Source organism: Camelus ferus, chromosome 2 (genome assembly GCF_009834535.1).
Source record: "Camelus ferus isolate YT-003-E chromosome 2, BCGSAC_Cfer_1.0, whole genome shotgun sequence".
NCBI lineage: Eukaryota > Metazoa > Chordata > Mammalia > Artiodactyla > Camelidae > Camelus > Camelus ferus.
The window spans coordinates 58,107,351-58,134,329 of record NC_045697.1 but is presented as its reverse complement, the minus strand read 5'-3'; the positions used below and the strand labels follow the sequence as shown (position 1 = coordinate 58,134,329).

The following is a 26,979-nucleotide window of genomic DNA, read 5'->3' as shown; positions in this document are numbered from 1 at the left end:
GGAGGGGGCTTTCTCTAAAAGCCGTCTGGGCGGGGCAGACACGTCGTCTCCCATGTATGGTGCAGTCCCTGCAGCCTGTGTGTTCCTGCTCCTCCCGCCCTGGTAGCCAGACTCTTCCTTGTGTTGGTCAGGAGTCTTGGTTGTGAGTTAATGCTCTGCTCTTACTACCATGGCACTAGGGTTTGGTTTTGTGTCAGTGCAGAGACTGGGCCTGGGCAGATTTCCTGCCTTTGCGTATGGCTTTGGTCTGCTGTTACTTCAGAGCGGAATTGGAAGTGGCAGGTTTTCTATCCGTCCCTCAGAGGCATCCAGCCTTTGCTGGAATTGGGAGTGGAAGAGGACTCTGTCCCATTCCCACCGAGAGAGAGCCCTTCACTTCTGCTATCAGCCCGTCTTTGCCTTGGACCTGGTGAAGGGAAGATTCCGTTCCCCTCTCAATGGCAGTCAACTCTTCCTGTCAAAACAGGGTTAGGTTCCAGGCAAGAGTGGACTTTTTGCCACTCCCCCAGCAGCAGCTGTTCACCATCCTGCATTCATGCACAGCCTGAGTCACTGATGCACTTCTCTAAGTATGAATACTCCACTCTCCAAGGCTGTGCCACAAGGGGAACTTCAGTTCTCTTGCCCTGTCCCCAGTCTTTCTCATGAACACCTTGCAAAGGTCCATAGAAAAGAGCTTCAGGATAGGGGCAAACTCAATTTGTGTAAGAGGCTCCCATGTAATCTACATAGTCACTCTGACCCACGGAAGCCATTATCACTTTGTTTAAAACTGACATTTGCCCTCAGGAAGCATGTGTGTGATCTATAGTTTTGCTAAGTGTTCTTTGTAGTCTTTGGTAGATTTGCTGTCTCATTCCTGTGACTGGAAGGCAAATTGTATTATGCAAATTCTAGCATAATTTTGACAAGATTCTAATAATAGGAAATGAGAGTGACATATTCTAGGCAACATCAAAAAGCCTTCACACTGATGAGTCCAGGTCTATTGCCTTTTGCTCAAGAAACTGATTGTGGATTGGAGCCACTTTCTACCTACTTTCAAGAATGGTAAATGTACTTTGTTTCACAGGATGGAGCAGCAAATATGGTTTAATTAATTGGGTCTGCCAGTGTATCTCCAAGGCTTTTGTTACTTAAATTTCCTCTTTACTTTTGGCAGTAAGTTTATGGGTTGCTTTTTTATTTTATTTTATTTTTTATTGAAGTGTAGTTGATTTACAATGTTAGCTTCAGGTGTACAGCAAAGCGATAGAGTTATACATAAATGTGCATTTATATACACATATATTTTCAGATTCTCTTCCATTATAGCTTATTACAAGAAATTTAATATAGTTCCTTGTGCTATACAGTAGGTCCTTGTTGTTTATCTATTGGCATTATTATATACAACTCTTTTCTCCTTTCCATTTATGGGCACCTGGAGGAAAGTTAAAAAAGTTGGATCAGAGACTATCACTAGTCAGATTCCATTTTTAAACTGAAAACTTAACATGAAATTTTCAGATAATGACATATTCTATGGCCATCATGTTGATGCTGAAGTTGGTGATTCTTGACAAAGCAAATAAACAGCTGTTTGTTACTGATACATCATAAGAGGTGTGTGGTACTCAATAATTAAACTGCATCTATGGTGTAATCAATTGTTGTCATATATTTATTGAGTGCCTAGCAGGTGGTCTGAGCTATCAGACCTCCACTGTGGCATCACACTATGAATTTCAGAACTTTGAAACTAGATGAAGCTTTCTTAAAGCAGCCCTACTTAAATTTGGCTTCAGGCTGCTACCTAGTTAGATAAAACACAACTTTTGTCAATTTTAATCTGTGCTAGGAAAGAACATCTAAATTAAAATCAAACAAAAATGGTGTGCTCATTTCCCTTTCAGTTTTTCTCCCATTTTAATGGATACTTTACCTCTAAGTCTGGAAGATACCTCGCATAGCTCTGTGCTGTGTTACCTAGGTTATCTTTTCTGCATTTCTAGGAACAGAACTGAGTTCTTTGATTTTGATTGTGGTTTGCTGCAGATAGCAATGGGGTATTGACATCTTGGTGAAAAGCAGTTCTGGAAAAAAATTAACATTCTAGGAGAAGGGTATAGCTCAGTGGTAGAGTGTGTGCTTAGCATGCATGAGGCCCTGGGTTCAATTCCCAGTATCTCCATTATATAAACAAACAAACAAACAAACCTAATTATCTCCCCCCCCAAAAAAAAGCCAGAACAAAACCAAAAAAATTTCCACAAATCTCATAAAAAAAAAACTAGACTCTTAATCATAAATTGGAGCAATGTGGTAGATATGGGGGCTCCCAGAATAGACCTGTTGTGTGAAAACTTTCATGTTTTAGAATATGAGGTCAGTGAAATGGGATTGGTAACTAAGAGCTGTTAAGCAAATACCTTGTCCCAAATGTATTAGGTATTAGGTATTAATACTTACACTCCTACTCCCCCCACTTCCCATGCTTTCAAACATGATTAATCTACAGTATGGAGAGCTTAGTAACATATACTGTCATAGTGTCCATTGGTAGAGTCATATTTTGCACTTAGGTCTATGGGGGCAGATCCTGTGCTCTTTCTTCTCTAACATTCTGCCTACAATATGTAGGGTACCCTTTAGTTTTTGGAGTTACAAATGACTGGTTTGACTCTTCAAGGTTTACTGTCTAGCTAGGGGATTTGGATATATCCATTTAAAAATAAAATTTATATAAAAGACAGCACATGAAAAGAGTCAATCCAATAAGGGAGAAAACTTCAAAGGAGGAGATATTCATGACTGGGACAGTTGAGCATATAGTTATGATTTGGGATTTGGAGGAAGCAACTAAGATACATAGTAAGTTTCAAGCTGGCCTGAGAATCTCAAGAGTGGGTTCAAACACTGAGAAACAACAACAAAAAAACTCTTTAAAATTGTAAGTCAAAACAAGCAAATAATATCATATTGACTTATCAGGGCTAAGGAAAAATTAAGTCTTCATCTTCCTTCTGATTTCTGTTTGCACTTTAGATGTATATCCATTTGATTGCTTTTTAAATATTTAGTTAACATGGTAAACACAGTCAAGATAATAGTGTCTATCTGGAGCAGCTTAAAAGTGCCATGTATGTGGAAGCTATTTAAACCACCAAAGAGTCACTCAGCATTTGTGGCTTAAAGGACTTCAGGAGTGAAGGGCAGAGTGTACCATCTTCACCTACCTTTATGTGGACATCAACAGCCTAATCTTTCTACAAGATTACAAAATACCTTTGATGTTCCCCACAAGAGGCAACTATTATTTATAAATATGTTAAAGCTTTCAAATATTTGTTGCTCATGAAAGAGGATAAGAAGAGAGGAGGTGAGTAATGAGCTACAGGGAAAACCAGGAAATAGATGATAAATGCTTTTGTAGCCATGGATTCATCAGTGTGCAGGAATGAATAGGTACAGTTTTAGGTGTATTTGAAGTCAGGAAAAGTAAGTAGTAGCCAGGTTGTGAACGATCAAGTTAAAATGTTGGGATTTTTCTTTAGGTGATGGGGAACAGTAAAACATTTGAGCTGTAAAAAGGTGAATTCCAGTAGTATTATAGAGGTTAAAACTGGCAGCAGTGCATTCTATCAAACAGAGGAAAGAGAGCCTAAAGGCTGGATATTAGTCAGTTTTTGTTGTACAGCAGAGAGCCGCAAAGTATCAGTGGCCCACAACAGTGGGCATTTATAGCTTCTCTTTCATAGTTTTGCAGATCAGCCGAAGCACTTTGCCTTCAGGTTGCCAGTTGTCTAGGCTTGCTATAGATTGCAGGTTGGGTTCAGGTCTGCCCCACAGTGTTCTATCCTGCATCAGGGTCTACCAGGGACATTCCTCTTAGCAATGAAACAAGCAGAAGCAGAAACACCTGCTGACTCTTAGAGCTTCAGCTCAGAACTAGTCATTGTCACTCCCTTCCATTCCATTGGCCAAAACAAGTCAGTGGCTGAAGTCAGCGTCAATGGGGTAGAAAAATACATTGTGCATTCTAGTAGTACCACAATGGTGCAGGGCAAAGGGTGTGGCAGTACAGCTGCGATTTAGGGAGGGAGCAAAGAACTGGGACCAAAGACTAAATCTACCGTGTAGAAAGAGACTGGGTACCTACTTGAATAATCCAGACTTATGATGACAAGAATCTTGACTAGCGGAGTAATAGAAAAAAATTCTAATTATATTATGGGAAGAATTGAAGAGACATTCCTAATGAAGAAGGGAATTTGCTGACTGATCTGATGTTGGGAATCCTGGGGAAAGAGTCAAGTCAATACAGAGGACTCGGTGGATGACACAGGATATGTAATTTTTTCTTAAAGATGTGAAATTTTAAAGTTGTGATGACCTTGAAAACCAAGTAGGTGCCACTCAAGAATTCATAATCACAGCTACCAGGCTGTATTGCTGTCAATCATATTATTTCCAGAAATAAAGCGCAGTATGGGTTGAATGTGTGGGGAATTGGTCACCATTGCTCTTAACTGGATCCATTGCTTCAGCTCCTCCCTCTACACATTGGGCTCTGAACACGTAAATCTAAATTTTTAAGAACAAATTCACACATTCAGATCAGAGATAGTGCCAAATAGCTGGCAGTTATGAGAGCTTCTCCCAAGAAAATTTAGGCTTGATCTCTTATGGTCCAATTTTATGGGATTCATTTAGAATTAGACAATTGACTCGTTTGTTGGCTGTGTGGGTTATTCTTTACTTAGAGCTTCCTTATACTGTGGCTTTTGGGTGTATCAGTTTTTTCATGATTCTAAGCTAATTTCTTCATGTTTATAAATAAGAAAAAAAAATAAGGGAAGTGAAAATATGTGGTAAAAAACTTATTGAAGGGATGAATGCAAACATGAAGTTTTTTATTCAAATGGATCTTAGAATATGACCATGATGAGTATTTAAAATAGACTGTGTAAGTTTTTTAAATATTAAATAGATCTTTAGACTTTATAATAATGTTTGATAAAATTTTAAAAATAAGATTGATTTGACTGAGTAAAATTTAGTTGTATTTAGGTATAATTATTAGTTAAGTAAATTTATACCAGGTCATTATAAATAGAGGTCTAGTATGCCTATGAACCAGAAAACAGATAATTTAGCAAAAAAAATTTATCAATATTATCATTTGACATCATGTGGAGATTTTGATAGATTTCTCACATGTGGTTGTCCATACTTATTTTGGTGTTATATTGCAAGCAGTGTAGCAAAAACTCTTCTGTGTATTTTTCTCCTCTCTTTCAAGCTATCAAACACCTATTGCTCTGTTTTCAAATTATAAAATGTAATAAAAGAAAAGGGGGGAAATCATTACATTTTCCCACAATATCACATCTATAACCTTTTTAAATTTACCTTTTTCTATCTCACATTAGGGAAGACTGCATATGTGATAAGCATATATAAACCATCAGAAATTTTAAATATACATTGGAATAAAACTGCTTAAATGCGAACATACAAAAACTTATAAGAAAAGATCAGCATAATTTAGCAGTAGTCACACAGAATTAAGCAAAATTAAGGTCTTGCCAGTCACTGCTTACATGACTATGGGTTGGTTACCATCCTCCCGAAGCTTAATTTTCATATTCCTTAAATGAAGGAAATTAAAAAACAACTTCATGGATTTAATCTGCATTTGAAATAGATCATATGTACAGATAGCTTAACTTCAGAGCAAAATGCTTGGCATGTAGTAACTAAATAAATGATCTTATTGTTATCATTGCTATGTTATTCTCATTGAAGAAATATACTGAGTGTCAATACCTAACACCTGAGGCCTAGTAATTTGCAGACCATAGCATTAATTTTGATGATTTAGTGCTATTATTCTATGTAACTTTTCTTAGCTACTTAAAAAAATTAACTTAATTACACTGCATGTCTGGATGATTTTATTTATAATCTGTGCTAATGCTTTTGTATTTTTATCTCTGGGCTAGTTTTCCTTGAATTCCAAACTCACATCCAACTGCATATTTGACATATCAACTTGCATATCTTTTCGGTACATGTTCAAAATTGAGCTCTTAATTGGGTGCATAAACTGCCTCCCCTCCAAAAGCACATGGACGCACACATGAACACACACACAAGCAACAAAAACCAAGTAACCGTTCCAGTTTTTGTGGCTACAAAACAATAACTGCAAAACTGGTGGGTTAAAGCACAATGACATTTATTTTGCTCACAAGTTTGCCTTTTGGGCAGGGCTTGGTGGTGATAGCTTGTCACTGTCACATTTGGTGTCAGCTGGGATGTGGAATTACCTGAAGGCCCCTTCACTCTCATGTCAAGTGATTAATGCTGGCTTTCAGCTAAAACCTGGGGCTGTGGGTTTGAGCAGCTTCCTTTGCGTGTAGCCTTGGCTTCCGAGGACAAGCCTCCCGAGAGTGAGATTGCCTTTTAGGAGGTAGCCTCAGAAGTCATGCAGCATCCTTTACCTTGCGTTCTACTTGTTAATGCAGCCAAAATGATCTAACTGGGTTCAAAGGAGGGGAAATAGTCTCTCCACATATATGTGTTACCTTTAATAACAAATTAGCTAATGTCATTTCCTTGCTTAAAAAAGTCCCGGGTATGCATGGAATATTTTTCATAATTTTCTTACATGGAAATATGATACGGGTATTTAATCATTCTGATCATGAGAGTTGTGTGTGATGGAAAAGAGTAGCAAAAACATCTCAAGCACCTTTGATTGCTTAAAGATTAGCAGAGTTTATATTCAGTTGCTTTCTGCCTTGGAATGATGTAAAGGAAGATTAGCTGTGTTTTTTTTTTTTAACATTTTTTATTGATTTATAATCATTTTACAATGTTGTGTCAAATTCCAGTGTTCAGCACAATTTTTCAGTTATTCATGGACATATACACACTCATTGTCACATTTTTTTCTCTGTGAGTTATCATAACATTTTGTATATATTTCCCTATGCTATACAGTGTAATCTATTCTACAATTTTGAAATCCCAGTCTATCCCTTCCCACCCTCCACCCCCCTGGTAACCACAAGTCTGTATTCTCTGTCTGTGAGTCTATTTCTGTCCTTTATTTATGCTTTGTTTTTGTTTTTGTTTTTTAGATTCCACATATGAGCGATCTCATATGGTATTTTTCTTTCTCTTTCTGGCTTACTTCACTTAGAATGACATTCTCCAGGAGCATCCATGTTGCTGCAAATGGCATTATGTTGTCAGTTTTTATGGCTGAGTAGTATTCCATTGTATAAATATACCACCTCTTCTTTATCCAGTCACCTGTTGATGGACATTTAGGCTGTTTCCATGTTTTGGCTATTGTAAATAGTGCTGCTATGAACATTGGGGTGCAGGTGTCATCCTGAAGTAGATTTCCTTCTGGATACAAGCCCAGGAGTGGGATTCCTGGGTCATATGGTAAGTCTATTCCTAGTCTTTTGAGGAATCTCCACACTGTTTTCCATAGTGGCTGCACCAAACTGCATTCCCACCAGCAGTGTAGGAGCGTTCCCCTTTCTCCACAGCCTCTCCAGCATTTGTCATTTGTGGATGTTTGAATGACGGCCATTCTGACTGGTGTGAGGTGATACCTCATTGTAGTTTTGATTTGCATTTCTCTGATAATTAGTGATATTGAGCATTTTTTCATGTGCTTTTTGATCATTTGTATGTCTTCCTTGGAGAATTGCTTGTTTAGGTCTTCTGCCCATTTTTGGATTGGGTTGTTTATTTTTTTCTTATTGAGTCGTATGAGCTGCTTATATATTCTGGAGATCAAGCCTTTGTCGGTTTCACTTGCAAAAATTTTCTCCCATTCCGTAGGTTGTCTTCTTGTTTTACTTCTGGTTTCCTTTGCTGTGCAGAAGCTTGTAAGTTTCATTAGGTCCCATTTGTTTATTCTTGCTTTTATTTCTTCTAGGAGAAAATTTTTTAAATGTATGTCAGATAATGTTTTGCCTATGTTTTCCTCTAGGAGGTTTATTGTATCTTGTCTTATGTTTAAGTCTTTAATCCATTTTGAGTTGATTTTTGTATATGGTGTAAGGGAGTGTTCTAGCTTCATTGTTTTACATGCTGCTGTCCAGTTTTCCCAACACCATTTGCTGAAGAGACTGTCTTTATTCCAATGTATATTCTTGCTTCCTTTGTCAAAGATGAGTTGACCAAAAGTTTGTGGGTTCATTTCTGGGCTCTCTATTCTGTTCCATTGGTCTATAGGTCTGTTTTGGTACCAACACCATGCTGTCTTGATGACTGTAGCTCTATAGTATTGTCTGAAGTCTGGGAGAGTTATTCCTCCAGCCTCTTTCTTTCTCTTCAGTAATGCTTTGGCAATTCTAGGTCTTTGATGGTTCCATATGAATAGATTAGCTGTGTTTTTAAAACCCCCAGTGCATCATGTTTTATTATTATTTCTCAGAAAGTATCTTATTGTTTTCTCCTAGAAATAAATACACAGGCCATAATCTTTTTCCTTTCTTTCTCTAACCATCATTTTGGATTAGGTCCTAGAGCTCTAGTTTTCTGTAGTTTCCTGTGTGTAACTTCACAAGGCAAATAGCCGTCTTGAAAAGACAGACAGTTTATACATTAGTTACTGTTTCTGTTGTGCTGCTTCATGTTCATGTAAAAATACATTCATTTTTATATCAACTGAGGATAAAAAGTAATAAGATTTTAGATAAGTTAAAAGCATATTTCTCAACATCCTTTGTATTTTATCTGCTTTTCATGCTTGATTTTCCTTGTGCTCAATCGTGCATTTACACAGTGAAAATGATCTCTTCAAATATAGTCAATAATCTGTAATCTATAATACAAAATATGTAACATTCACATATATATTTATCCATACGCTTCTTTGGCAAAAGTTTTAAATTGTTACTTTTTTTCTTTGGCCATTGCATATTTTATGTAATAATATTCATACAAGGAGCTTGAAAACAGTGTAATTTATATTTCATAAAGGCTATTTTTCTTTTATTTTTCCTTTGCTAGTGGCGATCTTCACAGTGACAGTTTTTATTTTTCTTCCAAACTTTGAAATAGTATGGTTTGTGTATGCCTCAGGCATACGTGTATGCCTTTAAGCCATATGTGGATAGTTTTGCTTGATCAAAAACTGGACAGATATGTTAAATTTACTGGTAGGATTTTTACCTCTTTTCAATTCACAATCTTCTAATAATTCTTTAGCAACTTCATGAGTTTGTGTATTATTGTAGCTTAATAGGAGGCATTTTACATTTAAGTGATCAATATACTAAACAAGCTCTAGGGAAAAGTTCTTACCTCAGTAAAAGTTGAGACTGTGTTAAAAAAAGTAGTTATTTAAAAAAAAATCGATGTGTCTCACCCAGTGTTTTTACAGATTTTTTTCTTATTATCTCAATTCTGAAACATTATTTTTAAAATTAGTTTGCATTTACAAATGATCTTAGCAAAACCTTACATTTTATAGAAACTTTATTAAAAGTGAGAAATATTCTCCCAAGAGATAACATCCCTAATTTATTAGCAAAAATGCTCATCTACAGGACAGAGTTCACACTGTGTAATAATGTATGTGACAAAACTTTCACTAATTAAGTTATCCAGTATCTGTACTTCAGATTTTTCTTGTTATTGATATAACTGACATATAACATTATATAAGTTTCAGCTGTACATCATGATTCAGTATTTGTGTATATTGCAAAATAAGTCATCCATCACCACACACAATGTTTTTTCCTTGTAATGAGAATTTTTAAGATCTACTGTCTTAGCAATTTGCAAATATACAATGCAGTACCATGTACTCTGGATTTTGAGGTCATGGTGTTATCTATTGCTTAGTAACAAATTACCGCAGACTTAATTGCTTAAAATAACACATAGTAATCAATATAATAATCATCTCACTGTTTCTAGGTGTTGGAAATGAATCATAGCTTACCTGGGTCCTCTCTTTCAGAATATCTCACAAGGCTACATCGAGGTTTTGGCCAGGGCTAGAGAAGGTTTGAAGGTTTGTTTCTAAGCTCATGTAGTTTTGATAAAATTCAATTTTTTACAGCCTGTTGGGCCTCAGTTCCAAGCTGACTGTTGCCTGGAGAGTTTCCTCTGTTGCTTGCTTCATCAAAACATGCAAGCTGAGAAAGCGACAGAGAATATCAGCAAGATGGAAGTTACAATCTTATATAAGTGTTGGATTATTCATCTTTACTGATTTCATCTTAAATGCCCACTTAAGGTGTTCTGAATTAGGGACAGATTTGTTTATTGTAAAAAGATCAAGGAAGGGGCACTGAAAACAATTTTTTTCAGAAATATATATTTTTCACGTTAATATTTTTTCCCCTTCCTTTCATCCTTCCTCCTTCGCGCCCCTCCTCCCTCCTTCTCTCCCTCATTTTTCTTCCTTATTTCAATAAAGTAATCTTCCTAAATCTATGAAAAATTAACTTCTTGTGAAAACCATGTTACTTTATTCTTAATATTGATAGTTTTATTTATTAGCCTCTTTTCTTAAAACTACCAAGTATATGCTCGAAAATGAAAATTTTATTGAGGACTGTCTTTAAATTATTAAGGTGAAAAGTAGTGCACAGAGATGATCACATGTTTAATCAGGCCAGGCATGTACTTCTGTATAAGTTGTCTCGTTTGGTTATTGAGAGTCCACTTGGGAACTCTTCCAAATGTAGAAGTGAGTCTGGTTGACCACAGTGTAAACAGACAAGTAAAGCAAGAACCCGATATTTAAAACTGAAGCACAGTTTATTGAAAAGCTGCAGTCCATAGAATGACATCAGATTTTGCCACCAGCATTCCTGTGGTCAAAGAATGAAAATCAGAAAAGAGCAGCCCTGCTTAGTAAACTAGTAAATTCCAGTCACCTGAGCTAGCTGTAAAATTTCTCTGAAATGTGAAAAAGTATGTATTTTTTACTTTGTAGTCTAATAGGTAATTAGGTAACTGTTCCCTGTGCTAGACCAATTTTGAAATCAGCATTCTAGGAATTGTTTCAGATAGAAGTTACTTTTCATGTTTATTTTTAGAAAAGTCTAATTTCTGAGTAATGTTATTATTAATATTTACTGAATTCAGGGGACTTTTTTTTTACTAGAATAGCACAGATAATTTTATATTTGAATATTCTGGACTAAGAAGCTGTTCTTTATGGTGGTTTAATTTCCTTATCTGTTAAGTTTGGGGTAAACTTCAAAATGTCTGAAGTCCCTTTAGTTCAAATATTTATTGGCTTTCATTTTGCTGACCTTTTGAAATGAGTATTTGTCAGATTCATGTTATCCTTTTTTCTTCTCCTCTAAGATTACTGGAATACTGATAATCATGTTTTCCAGGAGCAATTAAATGGCAATGCAAAACAAAAAAGTAGATTGTATTTTAAAATACGATATTACGCATACATTTTAGGAAAAGTAAACCAACTGGATTCTAATTTTAATTGATTTGTTAAGTAAGAAATTACTTTGAACTTCTTTATATACATAAAAATACATTATTCATTTGTTTCCATTTGTTCCTGTAAGGTAACTCTGGGATAGTAGGTTGATTTATCCAGACAGCTCCTTCTCTTCATTGGAAAATATCACAAGTTTTATTGGCTCCAGTTCCATCTTGTCCTCTGCTCATGTGACAGTCACCAGTGACCTCTATGTTGTCAAACCCATGGGCATTTCTCATTGTTTGTCTTACTTGACTTCTCCGCATTATTTGATTTATTTTGGATTTGGTTAAAAATAGTCTTGAATTCAATTTCATGATACTGTGTTCTTTCGGCTGTGTGTTTCCTTTCCTCATTATGTTTTCTTCTATGTCTCCTTTGTTGGCTATTTCTCTTTTTCATACAACCTCAGGTCTTTGCATTGTGCCTTCTCTCTCTCTCTCTCTCTCATGCTAAATACACTTACTTTGGCTAACTCATATCATTTCCATACCTTTGAAAACCATTTGTATGCTTACCTCTCCCAAAAATATATCACCAGTCTTGGGTTCACTTTTGAGTTTCAGGACCCATCAGTAATAATCGACTGTACCTGTACATCTACATTTGGAGATCTTGCAATCATCACAGTCCTAACAGGTCCAAAATTAATTCTGTCTTAACTCTTCAAATAAGCTAGCTCCTCCTGTAGTCTTCATTATTTCAGTAAATGACACCACCATCCACTAGTTGCTCAAGGAAGAAAGCAGAGCAACCTTCATATATAATTGAACACCACATCCTGCAATTTTGCCTCAAAAACGACAATTATCTCCATCTCTACCCCCGACACTTTCTTAGTCATCTTGCTTTATCTTCTATAACAAATGCTCTTCCACTGTTGGTCCCAACCGATCCAATCTGCTAATAGCAGCCAAAATTATCATAAACTATAGATCGGATGGTGTCATATGTATCTGACTAAATTTTTCAATAGCTTTGCATTGCATTCAAGATAAAATTAAAAAATTATGACCTTGCTCTCCTGATGCCTATCCCACTTTATCTTCCACCACTCCTGTTATCACTTACTCTTAACACCCTGGCTTTCAGTCAGGGTCTGGAAAATTCTTTTAGGCCTTTAAAATTTCATCTCTCTTTGTTTGAAGCACACCTCTGTTTAGTTGACTCCCTCCACTCTGTGCTCCAAATACTTTTGCCAAGCTATTCATAGTCATTAATGAGGTTTTGGCTTGAAAGTCAATTTCTCAAAAAAACCCTTCCATGAATCTTTAAAATAAATAATTTCCTTCTTTAATAATCTCAGAGCATCAGTTTCCTTTACTTCATAGACAGTATCACTTTGTAAGCATGACTGTTTATTTTTGTGGTTATCTATTTGCTTTCTTCTTTTACTGGACAACAAATAGTAAACTTTGTTTCTCTTTTGCTTACATTTTATTGCTGAAGTTTACTACAGTAAATAGTACATAATGATCATTTTGATGTAATAGCTCTCAAAATTTCATTTTTTTTAAACTCCAAATAATAGTTATGTTTATTTGCCTTGTTCTTGATAACTTTTGGATTGTCTCTTTTACCTCCTATTGTTCTGAAGCCCATCTTACCTCACCAGAATGTGCTTATCAGTTCTTCTTCTAAGTACTTCAAATCAGTTTGGTGACCATTTGTTGTGGAGACATGCAATGCCTTTGAAATATCATTGTCAAGCTTTATTACTTTATAGTGTATTTTTCCACCTTAATTTTCCTTACCTTACCTACCTACAATAAATTTTTCTAAATAAATTCAAATATGTATACTCAACTCTTCCATAATTTCTTCCAAGACTTTTTTTTATAAACTTGCATTCCCATGGTTTTCTAATTTATCTAGTAATTATTCTTTACTTTTGAGTAATTTCAATTTAATAACAGCTATAATAGCACAATAGTAACTATAAAATTTCTATGATAGCTTTCTATTGCAATAACTCCTTTAATCATACATAAAGAGAATGCTTCTCTTTTCTAAAACTGCAGGAGATCCTCACTCAGTTGGTATGTATCATTTTGTTAGGAAAGGAGAGCAAAAGTGGTTAGAGGATCACAACCTCACTTTGCCTGAGTGGGAACTTACTGCAGTAAGAGTTTCTATAGGAAGTTGACTACCAGAGCTGAACACTAAGCTTGATTTTCTTCCCTACAACAAGAAAAAATGTATTTTGGGGGTAGAGGGTGGGACAGAGCATTTAATTGAACCCATTAAATGCTAGATGTGCATCAGATCTTTTTTTATTGATACAATATTATTTCCTCCCAGGAAGGTATCAGAAATGCTAGTTATCAAAACATTACTTTTTATGGGCAAGAATGAAAAGATAGTCAAGTACGATGGAAAGTGAATTATTTGCTTCATATCACATAACAATTCATTTGGCCAGTTTGTATTTGATGGCTTTGTCAATAGTTATTCGAAAAGAGCTAATTCACAACCTTAGAAGGCAGATTTCTTAAATTTTTTTTTCTTTTCACAGACAGTTTTTTAATAATGTGGCATTACTTGAAAAATCAATTTGGAGAGACTCCATAGGAAGAAGGAGAAAAATACAATTACTTTGGTGAGGGGCAGATAAAAAATAATTATATTTGAGTATAACTATACTTTTTTATTTTTATATATATTTTTTATTGAAGTGTAACCAGTTACAATGTGTCAGTTATAATGTGTCAATTTCTGGTGTACAGCATAATGCTTCAGTCATACATATACATACATATATTCATTTTCATATTCATTTTTATTATAGGTTACCACAGGATACTGAGTATAGTTCCTTGTGCTATACAGAAGAAATATTTTTATCTGTTTTTATATATAGTAGTTAATATTTGCAAGTCTTGGACTTCCAATTTATCTCTTCCCACTCCCTTTCCTTCTGGTAACCAGAAGATTATCCACTATGTCTATGAGTCTGAAGTGTAACCATGCTTTTTATTGTCAATGTCTATATACATTTCCCCTTCCATTTATTTACACAGTATTTCTTTCACCAAAATTAATCATACTTTTTAAAATAGAAGCTCTAAGGGACCCAAACAGAAGTTGGTCTTACAGTGACAGGATTTTAAAAGTCATACCACATTTCTTTCTGCTCACTTGACTAAAGCTCATGATAAATTTAATCCAAGTACCTGTATATTAAATACTTGTAAGGATTAAAAAAAAATCATTTGTCTTGTTTCTAACAGATTTATAGAGAATAACGAATCATACTCTATGATGGGAAATACACTTATTTAATGTACATTATACAAGAATAAATATGCAAAATAAATAAAATCATTGTTCACTATATTCTGATAGTAGACTTATAATTGTTAGTAAAGGTAGGAAAACAGTCTTTATTCTGTTTTAGTCAAGATTTTCAATGTTTTTCCCAGATATCTTTCAATCATGACCAGTTGTGCTGCACTGATACAATCAATTGCTTGCTATTATCTCAGTCTTGATGCACTTCTGCATAATTTAGTCTAGTGGGGCCTCTCGAGCCTACTCTGTCCACTATGCTCTGCACAGCTCTGTGCTTGATGCATCCTTGGGAGTATCACTATTGTCAAATACATTAATCCTTGGGAGTGTCAATACCATAAAATATCTTATCGTTTTGTTTCCATACCGTGAATTCTCTTTGTTTTTCTATGCTGGGCTCTTCTTTCTGGCCATAGTAACAGTCTTCTTTTTGCCACCAAGGGCAGAACACCTAAAATCTCCCTGAATATAAGCATTAACATCTTACTTGGATTTTAGGCTGAAAAAGAATCACATATACTGCTGACGTTATCACTCTGTTTATATCTTCCTACTGGACGCAATGCCCCGGTGTTAACTGTTGAGTCATTTCTTACCCATTATAATGAAGGCAACAGATACATGCCTTGTCTGTTTTCTTTAAATTTATGAAAATCTGTGCTTTTATGATTGAGATGATATGACAAAGCCTTTGACAATTCCCAATTGGTAGCAGACAAATATAATTTTAGTTCTGGTTTAACTTTTTAATTTGCTTATATATTCTATAAAAATGACAGTTACTTATAAAATACATATGTATGTGTTTATATATGATATATAGTTGATTAAACTTCATAGAAAATTGAACAATTTAATACCATAGAACAATCAAATAATAAAACTTTCTTAAAAATAAGGTCATGATGATTTCAAATGTTATTTAAATTAAATATTTCTAAATAAATACCAAATATTAGGAATTAATTTCAATAGATAACAGTAGTCTTAACCAGAGTAATGTTTTAATACCTCATGCCCCAAAATGCGCAGTACGGTAGTTTACACACTTATGCAACAAAAAAATCTTAAACTAGAAAAATAGATCAATGTCCATTTTTATTTAATTATATTTTTCCTTAATAAATTAAGAAGAATGTGAATTGTAGTGAAAATTCACCAAATATTTGATATTTACATACCTTACTTTTGAAGAAGAAAATTACCCTAAGAGAAGATGGAAATATAATATTAACTGATGTTAGAACAGTTCATATTTTTAATGTTTAGTTCTTTGTAATCTCAATTTTATTAGCAAATACATGTTCAGTATTGACATTACAGATATCATCAGGTGGAACTCAGAATACCTGGAAACATATGTAACTGAAATAATAAATAAAATAATTCATCTATTTAAGAAGATTATAGTTAACAGCTAAGGGAACTCATTTTCCTGGTCTTGAACCCCAGGGCTGTGGTGCCCAAAATGTGGTTCAAATGGCTCACTCACCAGGGAGGATGTCCATGCCTATGTAATCCTCCTCCTCTTCTGTATCCCCTCCTAAAGAGTCCAAGTCCTGACCTGATTACTTCTTCCCTTCCTGCCTGACTCCGTGTGGTTCTTTCTTTACAGCCTTGGTTGTATAACAGTTTTTCTGGCACCTCCAGTTTGTTTTTAGTGAGATTTGCTCCACGTGTAGATATTTTTCTGATGTGTTCGTGGGGGGAGGTGAGCTCAGTATCCTCCTTCTCCGTATCCTGATCTCCTCTTCTCACCTCCTTCTGCTTTGTCAAGGCCTGTTTTGTGTTACTTTTTGAATTCCTGTAATATACCTGATTATTGGATTCCCATACCAAAAAAGAAAGAAAGAAAGAAAAAGAAAAAGAAAAAGAAAAAGAAAAAAGAGTGTACAGAAAGCAAATGAAACACATGTCCTAGTTTTGGAGAGAAAGTAATTATGAATGATATATCAACATAATTTTATAAAGTAATGTATTTTATCAGCACTAACAGGGAAAAATAGTCAAATGGAACAATAATATGTGAATGTGATAGTTAATTTTATGTATCAACTTGACTGGGTCATGAGGTGTCCAGATATTTGGTTAACCATCATTTCTGAGTGTGTCTGAGGTTGTTTGTGGATGAGATTAACATTTGAATTGGTAGACTGAATAAAATAGATTGCCCTCCCCAATGTGAGTGGGTATCCTCTAATTCACTGAGGGCCTGAATTGAACACAATGTGGAAAAAGAGAGAATTTGCTCTCTTTTCCTGAGAGGTCAGCTGAGACATCAGTGTTTTCCTGCCCTTGGACTGAGTTTTGTACCATCAGCTCTCTTGCTTCTGAGGTCTTTGGACTTGAATTGGAACTACACCACAAAATTTCTTGAGTCTCCAGCTTGCAGACAACAGATTGAGGGCTTAGCCTCTATAATTGTGTGAGCCAATCCTTATAATAAATTTCTTTAGATAGGTAGATATATATAGAGAGATAGATGTAAAGATATATATGTGTGTATATATATATATATATATATATGTATACACATATGTGTGTAAATGTGTATATGTGTGTGTGTGAATATATATGTATGTGTGTGTATATATATGTGTGTGTGTGTGTATATATATATATATATCTCTTATTGGTTTTATTTCTCTGGTGACCCCTGACTAATACAGTGGGTAAAATTAAAGTGTAACTATTACAGTTCATCCATATTATCCATATTATTCTTACACAAAAATGCTATTTACTTGAAGAAATATAAAAGGATTCACTGAGGATATACAAATAGGAGAAAGTATTTTCACATGAAGTTACTAAATTAATATTTAGTGAACTAGAATATGATGCAATTATTTATTGCTTCTCTGAGGATTTTGTGGAAGGAACGAATGAAAGAAAAAGAAAAGAAGGGAAAAGGAACAGGAATCTATAAACTCTAACTCCATTTGGAAAAAAAAGTAGAGCTTTTTTATTCTTACAGAAGAAAATTGTTTTTTCAAGTGTCCAAATGCCTAAAATATCCATACAAAGAAGTCATGATAAAATGAATTATAAAAATAATAATTATTAAAAAGTCACATTAATGAGGAAAGAACTCTGCAGTTCAAGATGTACTGTGATGGTGTCAACAGCAATGTTGCCATTTAAAAGGTCCATGCTGTCACAGTGGCTGTATTAAAAAAAATGGACAGAGAGGTATAGATCATAGTGGTTCATGGTGATGTAGGGATTGTGAGCATTCTTAACTTTATATGATTTGGCAGATAACAGTTTTAGAATGCTGAATTGGAAAACAAATATCTTATTCTTGTATCTATAAAACCAAAAGGAAGAAGAAGGTATTCATAACATTCATTCATGTTAGAGAAAAATCAAGAGATAGAAAAAGAAAATTCTCTGTTGTGAATATCTAATTTCCAGACATTATTAATCCAAAAAAAAGTTTATAAAAGAAGTTTCAAATGAACTTTGAACTATTGAACATTTTTATATAATGGAAATAGTTACTAAAGGATAATTTTTTTTTTCACACCAGAATATAATTTTACTAGCCTAACAAAAAGCCACTGTTACTTGCTTAAGTGGCAGAAAGCCAACCGGAGCAACATCATTATATGAACATTTTCTAGCTGTGTTATTTTTCTTTAGTTAAGAGTGACGCATACAATATCAATATTAGTTTGAGCTCATCGACCCAAGCAGTGATTCAAAATTGATTTTATGTAGTATTTTTCTTTAGTAATATATTATTTTACTTCTAGCACCAATTAAGACCATTTCATTGAAATCATAGTTTGATATGTTTCTGTTTAAGCTGAATGCATTTTTTTAAAAAATACACAATTTATTAGAATTGCCTCATAATGAATATTTTGGTCATTTTATTGCTAAATCTGTTGATAATTCTTTCAACTGTGCTGCAAGGAAACTTAAGGAAAACCATTAGCCCTACAAAACGTGTGTTTGCTTTGACCCTCTCACTGATGTCAATGACATTAACACACTGAAAGAGTATTTAAGACACTGCTTTATACCTTGTTATTGCAGTATCCTAGAAAAGAGAGATTGGGTCTATCTAGACTTTCAATAATCAAAGATTATTAGTTTCATATTGAAAATGACTTTCCTGATCATTTATAGTATGGTAATTATTCTCTGTGCCATCACTAGTGAGGAGTGTATTAAAACAACCACTGTATAGAAATCGGTTAATAAATCAAGGAGACTGGAATCTGCAGGAAATCCTTACCGCTCTCTTTCATGAACAGGCTTCACCAAATGCAGTGGGGATGAATGCAAAGCAGGCCTGAAGTACCAAGCACAGCGGCAGCAATGTAGGGAGACGCTGCTGCTGCACTGGACAGGCCTGGCTGTTTTTCCATATCCAGGGAATCATTAAGTCTGTAGAAGTATCTAGCATTAGATTTTACAGAAGCCAGCCAAATAATCCAAATATTAACCTTTTATGGAAGCACAGGTCAGAGAAGCAAGATAAAGGCACATTCTAAATTATTTCTGTATTTGAGATTTTTGGAGAAGTAATATTCCTCGCTTTTTGCTAGAAAGTAAAAGCCATCCTCAAACAGACTTGTTCTTTTCTCTCTGGGTGCCCTTTATAATTATTATCATGTTTGTATTTTCACCATTTATCAGTGTTTCATGATATTAATACTGAATCTACATTATTTTATTATACTGCAGACAGACATTTTGGAAGATTCTTCTCTGTTTCCTGTGAAAGCCTGAAAGCAATGGGAAACAGAGACATACATATTGTGTGCTGTTTTTTGTGAAGTGCCCACTACGGCCTTTATTAGTTACCAGTTGGCTCAGCTGCCAGAGTGTCTGGCCCCTTTCACTGGGATCTGAGACCAGGACATGGGTTTCTGTTTTTACAGTGAGAGGATCATTATGAGGGATAAGGGCTGATGGTTCCTCAGGGTGGTACTATTTGCTGATGGACAAAGTTGAGCAGAGTTATTGAATTATTGAAAAGATGTGAAATCATGACCAAAGATCGAAATTATAGCTATGTTTCTACAAGTTTTTATAGAAGTATCTCTAATGGCATAAGATCATAAACTAAGGACACCTAATGAATTGCTTGGTGTCCCGTTGCCCTATTCTTAAAAGTTCATGGAAATTTTACATTCAACTGTAAAGCATCAATATTTTACCATAAAGATGATGTTTTACATTACCTACCATGTGAGATTTTTTTATTTCTCTTTTGCTTAATGGCTAAAATAAATGTCTATTTATGAAAAATCTAGGTTGAATGGAGAAACATCACTGCATATCAGCTTCCTTGTCTGATCAATTTCCTTTTGTAAAGAAAAAAACAATATATATGTATATATGTGTGTGTATATATATATATATATACATACACACAGAAAGAGAGAGAGAGAGAGAGAGAGAGAGAGAGAGAGAGAAAGAGAGAAATGTAAACCAATATTCCCCAGCTTACTGAGCTATGTCAGTGGAACCCCTATACAGAAGTGCTAGGCTAATGTTTCCAAAGAGGTGGCACCATTCAGTGCTGAAATTTTCAGTAAATGTATTATTCAGTACATTCAGTATTATTAGGGAATTTAGTTAATTGTGTCATATGCTAATGAAAGGTTCACTGACTTACACATCTTTTTTTTTTTTTAACCAGGCATGTTCAGTGAAGGAAGATATCTCATGCATTCTTTTTAACCATTAACACTACAATTTTTGTCATGTATAATGAAAAGTCAAAAACTACTTAATAATGCCAATGTTCAAGTCTCTTTTTTCCACCTGATCAATGGTATTTCTATTATATGGATATCATCAGTTGTTGAACATGAATGCTCAGGCTAGAAAGATAGCTGCTAAATAATCTGAATTTGTGAGCAACTTATTAAGTAAACAATGAATCTTTCCCCCTCATCCTCATGTTTATACTTTACCAAGACATCATTATGTTTCTCATTTTAAGAAAAGCAGCAAATAAATTTTGGCTAATGCATTCTACATGCCAAGTAAAGATTTATCTCTATATCTGAAGATAGCTTACAAGTCACTTCAAATTCCATTATAAATCTTGCCAAAAGGGTTTAAATTATTACTTTAATTTACCACTTAAGGACCCAGTGAAGATACTGAGAAAACCAGGATGCAAATAATTTTAAGCTGAGAAATCTCAGTGAAAGGTGTTTGGGCTCAGAATGGGCCAACTGGGAACCCTGACTCTTGCATTTTACTTATTATAGTTCTTGTCCCATATAAGCATTTATCTCTATTTCTTCCCGGTTGAAAAAATACTAATAGTTGAAAAATTCTTTACAAGTAATTTCACAATTAAAACTGTCTTCAAACATATAATTTTTAATGTGGGAAAACAAACTAGAACAAAACAACAAAAGAACTAAAATGCAACTATCCATGCATAAAGGTTCAAGGTAACATTCTGGTTGATTTCAGTCTTTCAATCAATTATTTGGAAAATTATATAAGCTTTACATTTTTTCCAGCTTGGCTTCTTTTTACCAAAAATAGACTCATTCATGTCTTTGGTACAGTACTTCATAAAATTTCCCATAGCATGAGCTTATTTTTCTGTTATGAGTCGAAAACTCATAAGAAGCTTCAACTATTTTTGTTTGCTAAGTCACAGATAGAAATCTCATTTTACTAATTCATATAGGTAATAAATAGAAATTTATTTTTATAAACTATATTTATTTTTTATTTGTAGCCCTATTCCATCACAATGTCAAAGCTTGTAATCCAAATTATTTCACAGGCTCCCTTTTCCTATTCTAGGTACTGTGTCAAGATTCCATGGTCCCTACATAGTCCCAAGACACTGGAGGGTAAGTCGGACATCTAGTCCTAAGTGTGTTTTGTCCACGTTGACTTCTTTTGAATCTTTTGTCTTGCTGGATTCTCAGTGGTCAGTCTATATAGATGCCTACTAAGTTATTACTGGTTCTCATCTGGTCCATTCAGTTCGGCAAAGCTCTTTTCTTCTGTAGTGCCATGTTCAGGCAGAGAGAAATTCTTCTGTTTTTTGCCAACTTTTTGAGCCTGACGAAGCCCCAATCTGCCTAAAAATTCCATACAATTGTTTTTACTTTTTGCCCCATTTTAAGTTGCATAGATATTATTCCTGCTGTTGCTGTGTGCTCTGGGACCTAAGGAGCTCTGTGACATTTTTGAAGGCTCTATCTGCATAACACACAATTTAGTCATCTTTCCCTGGAGACTCACTGCTTTGCTGAGGTGTTACTAGGAGATAAGATATAATTACATCGTGGTCTCAGTTGCCTCAAACATGTCCAAGATGAATGGACTATATAAAAATAACAAAATGTAATACAAAATAAACTCAACTGACCATTTACCTGCTTCTGATTGCCTGTTTTTTTTTTTCTTTTTCTTTTTTAATAGAAAGATAGTTTTTCTTCTACCAGTTGTAGAGTTTTCTTCTTACCTAGGCTTTGTACTCATATCTTACTTTCTTTAGGCATTTATTTCTATATTTAATTGATTCTGATTTTCTGACTCATTGTGACGGCGATGATGATGATGACAGCTATATCAATCAGGCAAAGTCAAGAAGAGAGAACCCATGCCAGGTGGTATAATAGAGGGAATATAACATTGGAAACTAGTTGGAGAAATGATAAAAGACATGAAAAACCAATTGGGTGATAGTAAGACACCCAGAACTTAGAACAAGTGAAAGCTGCTATCATCCAAAATGATATAGTGGGACAGTGTATCAAGTCCAGTGGGAGAAGATGGTGCTGTGAGAGTTCAGGGACTGAGAGTCTCCAAGGGAACTCACACAGTGAAGGATAGGCAGCTCCTGCTGAGGCCTGACTTGGACCCAAGTCAAAGAGAAAGGTTAGTATCCTGACTTCTTTCTGTTCTCTCCTCTAGTATTCTGCTAGTGCATCCAGGATCTTGAAACTAATTAGAAGCCAAGAGACAAAGGAGCCCAGGAAATGGAGGAGCCTCGCATCTGTGGTGTAGAGCAGAGCAAGGGGTATCAGGGAAGGGATCTGAAAGTAGGGAAACCAATCACAGGTTCAGCTGCCAAAGAATAATAGCAAATGTGGTATTTACCAACCTTTGATGCTGGCAGTATTATCCCCACTTTACAGGAGAGAAAATTGAAACAATATTGTGTTAAAAATGATAATAAACTAAAAATAGACATGCCATATGATCAAGCAATCCCACTTCTGGGCATATGTCTGGAGGGAACTCTAATTTGAAAAGATCCATACACCCCAGTGTTCATAGCATCACTATTTACAATAGACAAGACATGGAAACAACCTAAATATCCACTGACAGATGACTGAGTAAAGAAGTTTTGATATATTTATACAATGACTACTCAGCCATAAAAAGAAATAAAATAATGCCATTTGCAGCAACATGGATGGACCTGGAGATTGTCATTCTAAGCGAAGTAAGCCAGTGGAAAGGGATAAATTGGGAGTTTGAGATTTGCAGATACTAACTACTATGCATAAAATAAATAAACAACAATTTTCTTCTGTATAGCACAGGGAACTGTATTCAATATTTTATAGTAACCTATGATGAAAAAGAATATGAAAATGAATATATGTATGTATATATATGACTGAACTATTATGCTGTACACCAGAAATTGACACAACATTTTAAACTGACTGTACTTCAATTAAAAATAAAATAGTAATAAGGACAAAGAACAGGTTGTTGAGGGGGCTAGAACAGGAGAGATGTGGAGAAAATATTAATCCTTCTTTTAGTCAACTTTATATTGATAAACTTGTTAAAATCACCATATACCCCTTTAGTAAATTTTTTAAAAATATGAAAATAATCATGCACCTCTCTTTAAAAAAAAAAAACTTAATTTATATTTCTTCCTCAATTTTCTTTTCCATCTCTCTTATCTCTTTCATAAGCAAACTTCTTGAAAGATTTTTATAGGTTGTCTCTTATTCCTACCTTTCATTCAGTTTCCTGCAGTGTTTTCTAATTCTCCCATTCCCCGAAGCAGTAATTGACAAAGCCCCCAAATGATCTTTTACCTTGACATGCAGTGAGTCTTCTTCATTCTTTTTACTTGACCCTTTTCTCTTTTTCTCAAAAAAGGTTCTGCCTTTTAGCATAAAAGTCACCACAATTATTTTTAGTTTCTAGGCAGTAAGTTGGAGAGAGTGAAAAAATAAAAAAAGGGGCCACATCCATACCTTCTAATGAACTTTATGAAAATGTCATACATTTCTATTTACATCTCCTTGGCTGGAAGTAAGTCATAGGGCCATACCCAACTTCAAGGAATTCGGGGATATAAAATCTTTTAGCCAGTGGCAATATGGAAAGAATTGAGTTCTGTTATTTAAAAAACAGAAAGATTGAATGGATATTTTGAGGTGCCTAGCAGTTTCTGCCAAAGAGGTTATGTTTGATGTCTTCAGTTCTCTCAATAAAATATTAAGTAGATCATTTAACACAATGGAGTTGAGAATGTAGAGAAATGATGTGATAACTTATCTCAATGATGGAAAACAAATGCACTGAGGAAACATCATAGGAGTTCTAGGAGTTACTGATTTTGTGCTCATTTGAGAAATGTGATTATGACTTTACTGTGAAATATGCCATTGTATGATTTTCCTTGCCCTGGAAATGTTCATATACTCAATTACAGGCAGTGAAATGGTGTAGGTTAGCATTCAACAAGAGTTCTCTTAGGGTGAAAAATGGAGGAAAAAAGGGACAAAAGAGTTGAGGGTATGCGCAAATGAGTGATTTTAGTGGCATACTGTGTAATCAAGCTGGACAAAAAAGAAAAAACCTGGGAAAGTGCTAATAAAATGATAGTTATACCAAGAGGGCTGGAGAGGGGTTAGGAATTGAACTGTCTGAAGTCCACATTTCACATGTAGTTGGATTTCTAATGAAGTCAAAAGTAAATATGGGAATGGGTGTCTAAGTTAGAGAAGGGATAAGAATTCAGGGACCAAAGAGATTGGGTGAGGCTAATTTCTCAATGTCCATGTTGAAGTAACAGAGAATGGTAATGAGGTAGGGAGAAATTCTTTGCCCTGAGAGATGTCTTCAACAAATAGTAGGGAGTAGTTCAGTAGATGGTATCAGGACCCAAGAGGGTGGCCCAGGAAGAGAACATAAACATTCATTCTCTCAGAAGAAAGTGGAGGGATTAATTACCTGAATATAGCATTAAAGAAGAAAGTGAACACCTATCTCATCTGTTGGTTCTAAAGTATGTGGACCAAAAAAGAATAAAAAAAAAGACTTTCTATTAAGAGCAGTTCAGTGGAAGAGTTTTCATAAGAGAGAGCCAGGTTTTAATGAAGATCAGCCAGTCATGAGAACATTCTGGGAAGTCATGGCAGCTATAGGGGAGTTTAATGATCATAAGTTAGAAGGTTGAAATGCATGAAGGAGAGTGGAGGACAATTTGGTAGGTAAGTGTGTGTAGACAGCAATGTGGAAACTGGTGATTATTAGCATAAATAAGCATGTGAGGGATCAAGGTATCAGGGTGAGGCAAACACCTGTTTCCCTGGGCCTTTGTGCTTTTCCAATGATTAACTAAAAGGTAGATCCTTAAAGTTTCCATTTTTCTACTGGTTAAGGAGGGAACCTTACTGCAATTGCTTGTTTAACTTTATTAGAATTCTTAATAGTTTTCTCCCTGTTAGACTATACGCTCTATGAAATCAAGGACATACTCGATATTGCAAACAATTATATCTATGGAAACAGCATAGAGCCTGGCTTGTTTACCTAGGGCTTCTAGTGCCAAAGTTTTCAGGGGCCACAATGATAGTATTACATAATTGAAAATGTATTGGGTTTTGTCTTTTTTTTTTTTTTTTTTTTTTGCTTTTTGATTATAGCGACGGTTTGCATATTTCATTGTGGAAATAGTCTTATTTCCACAAGTAAATATATTTTCCCCTTTTCTTAAAATGTGATATTTTACTGGTCTAGCTTTTTATTTTCAATTCTGTATAGAGGCATGGATAGGAAGAAATGTTTCTCTATGGGTAGCAAGGTGGCAGGGCTCTGATAAAGGAAAAGTGAGGGAGATAGAGTTTGAGTGGGGAGTGGTCTGGACTCAGACATATCCTGTCTAAAGAAGGGAGCCTCTTCTCTCTTCCAGCTGGTTGCTAGCCTGTGAAAATACAACACCGTGTTGTTTAAGGGAAGATAGAAATCTAGATTTCGGTATGAAATGTCCTGATTTTTAAAATGTTGGTTCAACTTTTTAAAACAATGCAGGCAGAGTATATGATGTCAGATGACCCTATGTGAGCTCTTCTCAATCTAGATTCCTAGGTGGTCAACAAGTACTTGTTGAAAAAGTGAATGAATGATTTGAAGAAGATAATTTTCTTTAACTTATTGTAGATATTTGGTTATATTTAAAGGAAAATACACTTAAATCAAGCAATTTAATATTATAAACTTATTTTTTATAATTTTCTTATTCAGAGGTGTTTTTTTTCAAGTTCTTAAAAGTAACATGCTGCCGTATTCAGAAGCTTTGTTTTACCCAGAATAAAGCTTTTCTATTGTGAAATTATTTTTATACATGCTTTATGATTGTTGTGACCTCTTCATAAAGATAGCAATAATTTATTCATCTAACAAAATTGCTTTCAAAGACCTTGTAGAGTTAATAAATTATTTTACATATCAGATTTAATTATTTCCAGTGAAAAAGCAATTTCACAGTCAGATTACTCTTCTCTCAGGGCTGTAATCAATGAATGAAGAACACTGATAGTAGGTTATCATAATTCTGTTCTGGTGGTCTAGAAAGAATTTCCATCTTGGTTTTTATAAATGTCCTTAAAATGTCACCAATTCAAAGTAGCAGAATTGAGATTCTTCCTAAAACAAACTAACAGAAAACCTAAGTTAATATAAATATGTCTGTCTATTTTACATAGGAATCTGTATACAGATGTTTTCAAAAGCATAATTTATTTCCAGTGTAGAAACATATTTTTTTACTTTTTTATTGAGTAATTGTTATTTTACAATGTTGTGTCAAATTCTTGGCGGCGCAAGTTCTCTGAGGTGCCAGGACAGAAAGATCCTATCTGTCTTGGGCTATAAACAAGTCTCAGTTCTGCCTAGGAGGTTGTGGAGCCCCCGGGTGCAGATTCAGGTCTCGGTCCTGCCCCCGCCCAGGC

The 26,979-nt window shown here is 34.8% G+C and overlaps 1 long non-coding RNA gene across 1 annotated transcript; it reads right to left on the bottom strand.

Moving 5' to 3' along the window:
- Positions 1 to 1,049: 1,049 nt before the first annotated feature.
- Positions 1,050 to 17,563, bottom strand: LOC116657328. Its single transcript, XR_004312454.1, has 3 exons — positions 17,438 to 17,563; positions 12,560 to 12,564; positions 1,050 to 1,059 (listed from the first exon to the last, which is right to left on the bottom strand). It is a non-coding gene; the product is annotated as an uncharacterized LOC116657328 (long non-coding RNA).
- Positions 17,564 to 26,979: the final 9,416 nt, after the last annotated feature.